The sequence below is a fragment of the Astyanax mexicanus genome, chromosome 4 (genome assembly GCF_023375975.1).
Source record: "Astyanax mexicanus isolate ESR-SI-001 chromosome 4, AstMex3_surface, whole genome shotgun sequence".
Lineage (NCBI taxonomy): Eukaryota > Metazoa > Chordata > Actinopteri > Characiformes > Acestrorhamphidae > Astyanax > Astyanax mexicanus.
The window spans coordinates 21,158,981-21,170,284 of record NC_064411.1 but is presented as its reverse complement, the minus strand read 5'-3'; the positions used below and the strand labels follow the sequence as shown (position 1 = coordinate 21,170,284).

Genomic DNA, 11,304 nt, shown 5'->3' with positions numbered 1-11,304 from the left:
CGAAAATTGATTTAACTAACTAGTTATCTAGAAGCTGGATGTAGATGATCGCCAGAATTTCGTACAGTACTTTAAGTTGGTAGTTTAAAGCAGTTACTTAACCCCGATCACTGCCCTAAACTAGTGTTTTCCACCTGATCAGCTAATAAACAGTCATTTACTGAGTTTACCTGTTAAAATCCTTTAGCCCCCTATGGAGCCTAAATTAATCATGTATATCCACCAGAGGAAGCTGTAGAATATGCAGAACAGTTTTAATATGCAGTAGAATATATAAGAACTGGGTTGAGAAACACTGCTGTAACCTGACTTCTGTTCATATGTAGTTCACAGTAAGACCACATGTCCTGACGTTTATAAAAGTCTCTATGAAACGTAAAGTTACATTCTTTTACATAAAAGGACACCATCTTAAGAAGAGCTCTCAGTAGAAAAAAATAAAAGTGCAGGAGAAAATGTAAATATATAACAGAATTGACATGCCAATACATAATAATAATAATAATAATAATAATAATAATAATAATAATAATAATAATAATAATAATAATAATAATCTGTTATATTATTTTAAATATTAGGTGATAACTGAAAATTTTTGTCATATGTACATAATTCAGACATTGCTTGCATAATTTTTCTAACAACAGTAGCTGTAATGTGGAGTAACATGTTTAGGTTGTAAAATCACCTTATAATAATAATTTACTTTTAATTAAAAGTAATTTCCACAAATGTTGTTCTAGGAAACTATTGGGTGGGCTTGGGTTCATATTGGCAAATGTGTCCCCCCCAATATCAAGCCCGCTCCTACGCCCTTGCTGCTACCCGTCCAAAAGTGCTCCTCCCCGCACTGCGATAATAATGCTGGGAGAAAGGAGTACTGCCTCCATCTAGTGTCTTTGAGATGTTCTGCATTTTATATAAGGGTGGTTGACATGACATGGTCTTTGTTTTATCCACTTTGTCAAATATATGTAAATTATAGAAAAATATGTTAAAAACGGTGGTGATATTGTTCAGAAATTGCTGATTTATATGAACTTACAGAGCATTCATAGGATTAACATTTTTTTCCCACAATTTTCAGTGAAACTAAAAAAATAGAAATAGAAATTCATTTCAGGTTGAATGTTGGTCATGAAGTTAGATTAAAAAAATTACGTCAGGATAAAAACTAAAACTGTTACGTACCTGCACTCTTAAAAATTCAACTAACTTTAACTCAGAAAAACTTAATGGATGAGTGGAGAAAAACCAAGGCTGATAGGAGGAATAAAACAAGATTATCCTCTGAGTTCTGCCCTTTATGTTCTAGCCATAATGATGAAAGAATACAAGGTATTAAAAGAGGAGATTATTTAGTTAAAATCACAGTTTATGCAGATGATATTACAGTTTTTATTACAACAAAAAAAGACTTAGACATTATAATGGAATATTATACATTTAATAAAAAAGTTTCTGGTGCAAAGCTTAATATGGCTAAATCTGAATGTGTTTGGATTGGGGATCAAAGAAAGAAGTTCATAGTCGATGTTCCAGATAAAGAGCAAATAAAAAATTTTAGGTGTGTATTTTAATAATGGTGACTGTGTGGACAGTAAGTGGAAACAAAAAGAGGAAGTAGTTTCTGAAGAAATTAAATCCCTCTAACGACACGTCCAACGATCAGTCACCCAAACCGAGTTCAACCAGACGCAGTGGAGGAACCAGGTCCAAGTGAAGCTCTCTACAATGGAAGTGAAAGAGTAGAGGATGGAAATGACCGTCATCATGAAGATTTAAGTAGCAGCGGAAGCAGCAGCAGCAGCGGAGAGACAGACGGAGGAAATCCGAACACCAGCACCTCGTCTGAAGGAGACAGCAGCGAGGAGTACGAGTCTGCAGCAGCCGAAACACAAGCAAACCAAGTTCCTCCTCCTTCATCACCTCTCCTTCCATCTATGACAAGATCTACCACCATACATACGCACGGGGGCTGCTGCATCCAACAAAAAGAAACGGAAGAGTAAACCTAAAAAAGGAGGTTAGAAGCAGAATGAACAGTACACTAAGAAAAATAAAAGAAATAAACATTTCTTTATCTCCTCTGTCTGACTTAATATTGCACTATGCAGTGTTGGGGGATTCAGTCTAAAAAGAACAGGAATGAGAAATGTTGTATACTTAAAAGAAAAAAAGCAGAGATTTGTTGTGTTGTGTTTACAGTAAACAAAACTAAATACATATGAAGATATAGAAAATCCAAAAAAATGTGGGATAATGGTTATTCCTTCCTTTCTATTGGAGAATGTAAAGCTGATGGAATTGGTTTATTATTCTATAATCAATTGTTTGAAATAATTAATTACAGATAATTGATTCCTGGAAGGTTAATCTATATTGATTGTTTTTATAACAACAAGAAATTTATAATTAATAATGTTAACACAGCTCAAGATTGAGTTATTAAAATGACACTTTTGAGAGAACTTAATGTCACGCAGATGATTAAAGGGATTTGAGAGGAGTGTAATAGAAAACAAAAAAGAAAAGCAGAAAATTATAAAGGAAACAAAAAAAATCACAATTTTTATCAGGCTGTCCAAAATTACAAGCAGAGGACCTCTCGTCAATGTCAACCAATTACAAAGGAAGAAATTGTTGAAGTAAATAAGGATTTACATGATGGGAAAACTCCAGGACCAGACGGTTAACCTCCGAAATGTTATAAGACATTATTATAGTTTATTACAAAATTATTTTAATAAAGGCATTAGAGATGGAAAAATGAATGACTTGTTCTTTAAATTTGTGATTACCTTGATTTATAATAAATGAATGAATTTAAATAATGATAAGGAATTTTATACAATTACTTTAGATCAGAAAAAGGCTTTTGACTACTGTATGTGTCCAGGGAATATTTATGGAATGATTTGCAGCACTATGGTATTCCACCAAATTTCCTTCATAAGATCAAGTTATTATATTAAATTAATGTTAAAGGGTATTTTAACAGAATTTGAGACACATAGAGGACTCAAACAAGGCTGCCCTTTAAGTGCAGTCTTATGTGTGTGTTAGCAGTTAGTCCCCTTTAAATAAAATTAAAAATTATACCAGAATTAAAGGAATTGATATCTTAGGTAAAGAATCTTTTAAACTTACAGACTTTGCTGATGACGACATCACAGTAATCGTAAGAAATCAGAAAGAGTTCCAGATTATAGAATTTATGAAGACGTAGCAGGAGCAAAATTCAATTTGGATAAAACAGAAGACATCTGGATGGGATAAAATGATCCTCTATTTTTGAACTTAGCAAATAAAAATCAAATAAAAATTATAGGACTTTATGACAAAAGATAAATGTGCTGAAATTAACTGGGAAAATAAGGAAGAGGAAGTTGAAAATAAAATTAAATGGAAAATTGCAAATTATAAAACTAGGATCCGGATAATTAAAACTTTTGTTTTGTCAAAAAACGTGTTCCTTGCTACAATATATAGTTAATATATATAATATAATATATTAGTTTTACTACACAACACGGTTCACCAGACACAGGTAAGTTAGAAGGGCAGCTTCTAACTTAGTTATCTACCTGCTCTGAGCTAGCTAGCTAAGCTAGGAGACTGAAGCTAATTTAGCGATTAGCATGTAGAATTAAAGAGACTAAAAACAGCAGTAAAACAGCGGGTAGGTGTTCATACTGTCCCCTGTGTGTGTCTTTTATATTGTAATTAGTGTATTTAGCCACAGTGGTGTTAGAACTTGGCTATGTGAGCGGTTGCTATGGCTTGTAACTAGGTAGCTAAGCGCCCCCAGAGACAAGACCTGCTGAATTACAGGGTCCCCTATTTTACATTCAGCTTAAAATACTCTATATTAACTGGAAAATATATTCACTTAAGCTTTTATTTTAATAATAACAGATGATATTCGTGGCTCATAATGTGTGTAATATTTATGTCTATAGGAGACATGGGCTGCGTCCAGAAACTTTTGTTACTCCTCCTCTCCTACTTCTCCTTTCCTACTCCTCCTCTCCTACCCCGGAAGAAGGTGGAGGAATCGAGGAGAGGAGAGGAGAGGAGGAGGAGGAATGGAGGGAAGGAGCTGTAATTGGGGAAATGGGACAGCTGATCCCTTTTAGATAGGATGTTGACTACCGATGAACTGAGCCAATCACAACGCTCACTTTTAGCACATGCCGGATACTGCCCAGCCAATCACAGCTTCTGAATAAAGCTCCACATACAAAAATAAAAACGAGAGATCAATAAACACAATTCCAAATTCTAGAGATCAAGCTTCAAAGTGCAGCCTGATTAGCCATTGATGAAGGTTGCATATGTAAATATTAAATTATTTTAATAGTAAAATATGATTTCATTGAATGTAATAAAACAAATAACAAATCTTAATAAATAATAAATATAATAATACATATTATATTTTGCATACATGTTGAAGTGAAAAAATATTAGATGAAACAGCATCAATGGAACATTACTGTCACACAGCTAAATATTCAGATATTCCAATAAAATCCTGCTTACTCCCAGGCATTTTGGCCGCATCTCTGGCCAGTGAGATATATATATACATCATGTTACAAATATGGGAACATTAATAAAGTTTTACTGAGCATACAGCTTATCTAAACAAAAATATATATTAGTGCTTTACTGGCTGTATAATTAGATAAGGAACCTAGTTAATTAATATGTTTATGACGTATATTTGGGCGTTGCCTGCTCCTCGCACTGCTTTTCGCGTGCTCTGTGGGCGTGGATGCAGTGATGTCATTGGAAAATCCTTAAAAGTCTTCCGGAGTAGGATACACTGATGTATCCTTCAATGGAAGCCTACTACAGGAGAATTTTAAGCGGCTTCTTTCGTCTCCTATGGTATTCGGACAGGCGGCAAGATGGCGTCACGAAATCAGTTTCCGGGTCACGGAGGAAAGGAGGAGGATCGGTAGGAAAAAGGAGACACTTTTGGGGTTTCTGGACGCAGCCACTGTGTTTCTTCATTAGGCTCCCTAAGTAGTGTACAAGATAAAAAATCTAGAAAAATAGCCTCACGCTGCGGAAATGCGGTGCGCACTCAACACAGTTTCTTACGCACTGATTTACAACATTGTTAGCGATACTAAAATAATGTTTTATGACGGGATTTTTTGTAAGATTAAAGTTTTAGTGTTCGGCAGGAGGTAAGGGTGTTTTAAATTTTCTTAACGCAATTGTTTGATTTACTTTATTAATAATAAATATTTGTATATAATACAATATTATATATAATTTGTGTGGATTTTTAATGTAATAGTTTTCTATGTAATACTTATTTTTTTGTGTAATAATCTTGTGACTTGTTGTTTTGTCAGCTTTGTGTGGTGTGTTCAAACAAGTGCGTGAATATATTACAGATTGTTTACTTATTATAAATTATAACTGCTCTTACTTTCTGTATCAAAAGTAAGGCTCCTTCTTTGAATACAATATTAGTGTGATTGCCAAACATTGTCAACTGATATGTATATAATATATTTCAAATATATTCTGTGTAATTATTTTACTGCTACTTATCTATCTATCTTACCATAGCTAGCCAACGCTAGTTAACTAGCTAACGCTAACTAGATCAAGCTAAGTACCCAGTAAGCTTTCTAACTTCTAAACTGAACGGTTTATCAACCAAACAGCGACTGTGTGTTTCAATATCCACTTAAATCATGTACGTTTTATTCAGTCTTAATGAACTCTGGACTTTACATGTTAACTAGCTAAATGTATATAAACTAGCTGGTTAACTGGATGGCAGTACCTGCTGTGCACGCGCTGCAGGGTTTCAGCACGGCTCCACGTAGAGAGAGAATAAACACTCCCAAAACGTCTCTCTCTCAGAAAAGCATCTGAAAAGTTCTGCTCAGGTTTATACAGTTAAGATCTCTGAGTAAATGCTCCACGTTAGCCTAGTTCAGCTTCGTCTTCATCCATAATCTCCACAAACAACAAGCTCTTTTACGCTAGCTCTGTAACTGGGCTCTTAAACCAACCAACCTCGTGACGTCACCAGCGCTGCACAGGCAACATGGCGGCGCCCTAGCTCAAACGTAACAAACATAAATATATTATAATTTAGTGTGTAAACATTTTATATAACCCCCCCCCATTATATTTTCATTCCATTACTATCACTATTATTTAAATTCCAGTATATTTAATCCCTTAGGAAACTTGTACAAACTTAAATGTTTCATGTCCCCTTTAATAGATTGATAAACTTTGATATCACCACTGGTAGCTTCCACGTCTATAATCCACCCAACATTAAAATACCTGAACTGATGCACTGGTGCCACCTTGAGGCAGAATAACGCAACAGCACTGATGCACACATTTGATGATCACATCAAATATCAAATCAAATCCTATTTATTGTCACATCACAGAGTATATATATGTATATATGAACTTCCAGTAAGAGTCTGGCTTCTGTTTGAAGGTATTTTGGACCATTCTTCTTTACAAATCATCTCCAGATCATTGGTACACGTGCAGTCCTCAGTTCTTAACTGCCATAAAAGATTAAACACTCTATAAAAACATATGAAATTATATCCCTTAAAATATACTAAAATAAACCAAGAAGACCCTTCGTTCTCACTGATGCTCAACACAACATCCAGAAAACCGAACCACATAAAATCTGACAGTGTCACACAAGACCAGGATAAGGATCCAGAAGCAGTCTCTCTGATCAACAATTCTGATCATTTCCACCCAAATTAAAATTAATTAAGATTCTGGCACCAAAATGTAACTACAGATACATTGTATTATAACAGTGAGTGTATAGATTACAGTATATATATATAACGGTTTAACACATTGATCATTAAATATTTACACATTCTTACAGCTCCAATACAGAAATAACATGATATAATTGTAATAAACGTACATACACTTATTGTAAAGTAATTAATAACATGTTGTAAAGTTTTAAGTCATTACAAATCTGTTCTACAGCAACATGTTCAACATATTCTCTTCTCTCTTTTCTCTCTGCAGGATCCAGTGACGTGTTCAGAGTGGTTGGTGATTCTGTTCAGCTGGAGATAAATGGATCTGTATCAGAGTTTGATGAGTTTTTCTGGGTGTTTAGTGGATCTGTTTCTGTTCTAAAATATTATAAACAATATAAAGATATTAAGCCCTCCCCCCGTTATAAAGACAGAGTGGAGTTTATTGAGGAAACCTGCAGCCTGACCCTGAAGAATTTACAAAAAGACTGATAATGGACTGTATGAAGTAAAAGCATCCAATACAGAAAAGACAACTACATTATGTGCGCATCGACTCCCTGTTTTAGGTAAGTCATTCCAGCACATCAGACATGTTTTATTTTAACATATTTTAATATACTACAGAAAACAAAGGTACTCTTTAATACAACACTATATCTATATTAAAACAGATAAAAGTTAATAGTTATTGGTTCACTAATTAACTCTTTCACTATTCACAATTTACTACAGATATAAAACTGAGGAGGAAACGACTAAACAAACCATCTCGGTTTCTGTATTGTCTGAAAAAACACCACCACACTGCTTTATGATATATACTGGTGTCATGGTGGGGTACAGAATACAGACACTCGCGGAACCAGTTAAGGATTTTATTAAAAACCCACAGGGTACAAAACAAAACAGTAGCAGTTGGTAGATAATACTGTTAAGCAGATACCAGGAGGAAAAGACCATTACCGGGTAGAGAGGCAGTCCAATGGTCATACACGAGGCAGGCAGTATCAGAGGAGATCCACAATCAGAAACAATACACAGTCCAGCGTTCATACACGAAGCAGGCAGTATCAGAGGTGATCCAAAAAACGTAAACGATAAGCATTCCAGGTAATACACAATAATCAACAGAGTAGGCAAGGCAAAAATCAGAGTCGAGAAAACAAAAGCAAGGTCATACACGAGAAAACTGTAACAGAGATAAACGCTTTGTAATGTGGGCGAAACCAGGCAATACGCGGCGTGTGTGTGTGTGTGTGTGCGAGCAGACCTTAAATAATACAGGTAATCATCAGTACTCAGGACTTCCTGGCCGGGGCAGGTGAGGTGTCACGTGATGAGCAGCGTGTGTGATGTCAGTGTGTGGTGCATTCTGGGTGTTGTAGTTGTTTGACTGAGAACCTCCGTTGGAGCTAAGTGTGGAAGGACAGGGAGCGCCTACAACACCAGACGTGACAACTGGAAATTCTAGCGTACATCATCTGTACACTACATTCTGCAAGATGCATTATGTGTGTTTAATAGTGAACTACAGTGACTTGAAAAAGTTTTCATACCCCTTGAACTTTTCCATATTTTGTCACATTACAACCACAAGCATAAATATATTTCATTGGAATTGAATGTGAAAGATCAACACAAAGTGATTTACAATTGTGAAGTGGGAATTTTTATTTTTTTTTAGTTTTACAAATAAAAAGTAAACAGCATCATAAAGTCCAAAGAAAACACAGGCCCATGGTAACTCTGGATGAAATGCTGAGATCCACAGCTTAGGTGGAACAAGGTGCTTTGATCACATGAGACCAAAGTTGAATTTTTGGTCAAAATGCAAAAACGCTATGTGTGGCAGAGAATTAACACTGCACATCACTCTGATGAACACACCATCCCCACTGTGAAACATGGTGGCAGCATTATGCTCTGGTGCTGCTTTTCTACATTTTAGATCAGAGAATATTCATGTGTTAGAATGGCACAGTCAAACCCAATCTAGAACTTGTGGCAAGATCTGAAAACTGCTGTCCACACATACTCTCCTTTTAATCTGACTGAGCTTGAGCTGTTTTGCCAAGAAGAATGGGCGGAAATTTCAGTCACTAGATGCGCAAAGCTGGTGGAGACATGCCCTAAAAGAGTTTCTTTCCACTTGACAATTGAATACCACTTTTGTGTTGATCTTTCACATTAAATTTACATTAAATATTTTTTACGTTTGTGGTTGTAATGCGTCAAAATATGAAAAAGTTCAAGGGGTATGAATACTTTTGAAAGCCACTGTATAAATAAACATAAATGTACTGTTCAGGTTTTAAACAGCACTTGTAAAAAGCTGTATTTCTGTAATAGAGAGCGATTCTGACTAAAAAAGCAGCTACAGCTACTTTAGCTTTAGCATCAGGATACTGAGTAAACATCAACACTATCTGCTGTCACAATGCTAAGCTATAACAGAGCTGACCCCTGTGACATCACCCTCACCTGCAGAGGTCACGACCTCTCAATCAACTCCACCTGTTATAAAAAAAACCTGTGAGGAGAAGGAAGTGACATCACCTGGAGGCGTCGCCCTTTCCCTGTCAGTCTGGGACAGCATCATCATCTGTAACCATAGCAACTCAGACAGCTGGAAGCAGGAGAATAAAACGTTTACACACCTCTGTGCTGATATAGGTACACACACACGCACGCACACACACGTGAAATTTTTTTTTTTTTTTTGCATGTTTGTTACTCCTAAAATATTTTAGATCATAAAACAACAGTCAGCTCTCTTATAGCCCTCCTGAGTTCATCTGCAGGAAGTGAAGATAAACACTGGGATTATTCTGTGTGTTTCAGATGCAGTGTCGCCCCCTGCTGGTGGATCTGTGTGTTTAGTGAAGACTGGACTGTATTCCATCATTCTGATCACCAATCACATCCGAGAGAGACGCAACAAATCATCCAGTTCTGTTATTATGGTCTGGAGTAAAAAATCAGTTTAAACACTCCTCTCTTTAATTTATCACATGATAGCAGCGGTTTTATAGATTCAAATTTGACTGAAACGATTGTGTTCACAATTTCTTTAATTCAAGTGAAAGATTTCTTTATTTAGAGCGAATTATTTTTTTATTTGAGCAAAAGATTTCATTATTTAGAGAAAATTATTTTTTTTATTTTAGCGAATAATTTCTTTATTTAGAGCAAATTCTTTTTTATTTGAGCGAATAATTTCTTTATTTAGAGCAAATAATTTTTTTTATTTCAGCAAACGATTTCTTTATTTTGAGTGAATATTTTTTTATTTGAGCGAATTATTTCTTTATTTTAATGAATGATTTTTTATTTAGAGCGAATGATTTTCTTTATTTAGAGCGAATGATTTTTTTTATTTGAGTGAATTATTGTTTTTAATTTGAGTGAACGTTTTTTTTTTTAAGCGAACGATTTCCTTATTTCTAGAGGATGAATTTTTAAATTCAAGTGAATGATTTCTTTATTTTGAATGAATGATTTTTTCAAGGGAAAGATTTCTTTATTTAGAGCAAATAAGTTTTTTTATTTCAGCAAATGATTTCTTTATTTTTAAGCAAATGATTTTCTTTATTTGAGCTAACAATTTCTTCATTTTGAGTGAATTATTTTTGTTTATTTGACCGAACAATTTATTTTAATGAATAACCTTTTTATTTAGAGCGAATGATTTTTTTTTATTTGAGTGAATTATTGTTTTTAATTTGAGTGAGATTTCTTTATTTTGAGTGAACGATTTTTTTATTTTAGCGAACGATTTCTCTATTTAGAGCAAATAATTTTTTTTTATTTGAGCGAATTATTTCTTTATTAAGAGCGGATAATTTTTTTTATTTCAGCAAATGATTTCATTATTTAGAGCGAATGATTTCTTATTTTAATGAATTTTTAATTTGAGTAAACGATTTCTTTATTTTCAGTGAACTATTTTTTTATTTTAGCAAACAATTTCTCTATTTAGAGCAAATGATTTTTTTTATTTGAGAGAATTATTGTTTTTAATTTGATTGAACGATTTTTTTATTTTAAGTGAATGATTTTTTTTTATTTGAGCGAATTATTGTTTTTAATTTGATTGAACGATTTCTTTATTTTAATGAATGTTTTTTTTTATTTAGAGCGAATTATTGTTTTTAATTTGAGTGAACGATTTTTTTATTTTAAGTGAATGATTTTTTTTATTTGAGCGAATTATTGTTTTTCATTTGAGCAAAAGATTTCATTATTTAGAGTGAACGATTTTTTTTATTTGAGCGAACAATTTATTTTGAGTGAACGATTTTTTTTATTTGAGTGAACAATTTATTTTGAGTGAACGATTTTTTTATTTGAGTGAACGATTTCTTTATTTTAAGTGATTTTTTGGAGTGAATGATTGTTTTTAATTTGAGTGAACGATTTCTTATTTTGAGTGAATGATTTTTATGTGCACAATTTTTGTTTATCTCATGTGCACAAAAGCAGAATAAACACACGTCTGCAGTGC

The 11,304-nt window shown here is 34.0% G+C and overlaps 1 protein-coding gene across 2 annotated transcripts in view; it reads left to right on the top strand.

The window, feature by feature from the left end:
- Positions 1 to 11,304, top strand: part of LOC111196344 (zinc finger protein 658B-like) — a 298,411-nt gene that overhangs the window by 211,094 nt on the left and 76,013 nt on the right. The window lies entirely within an intron of this gene.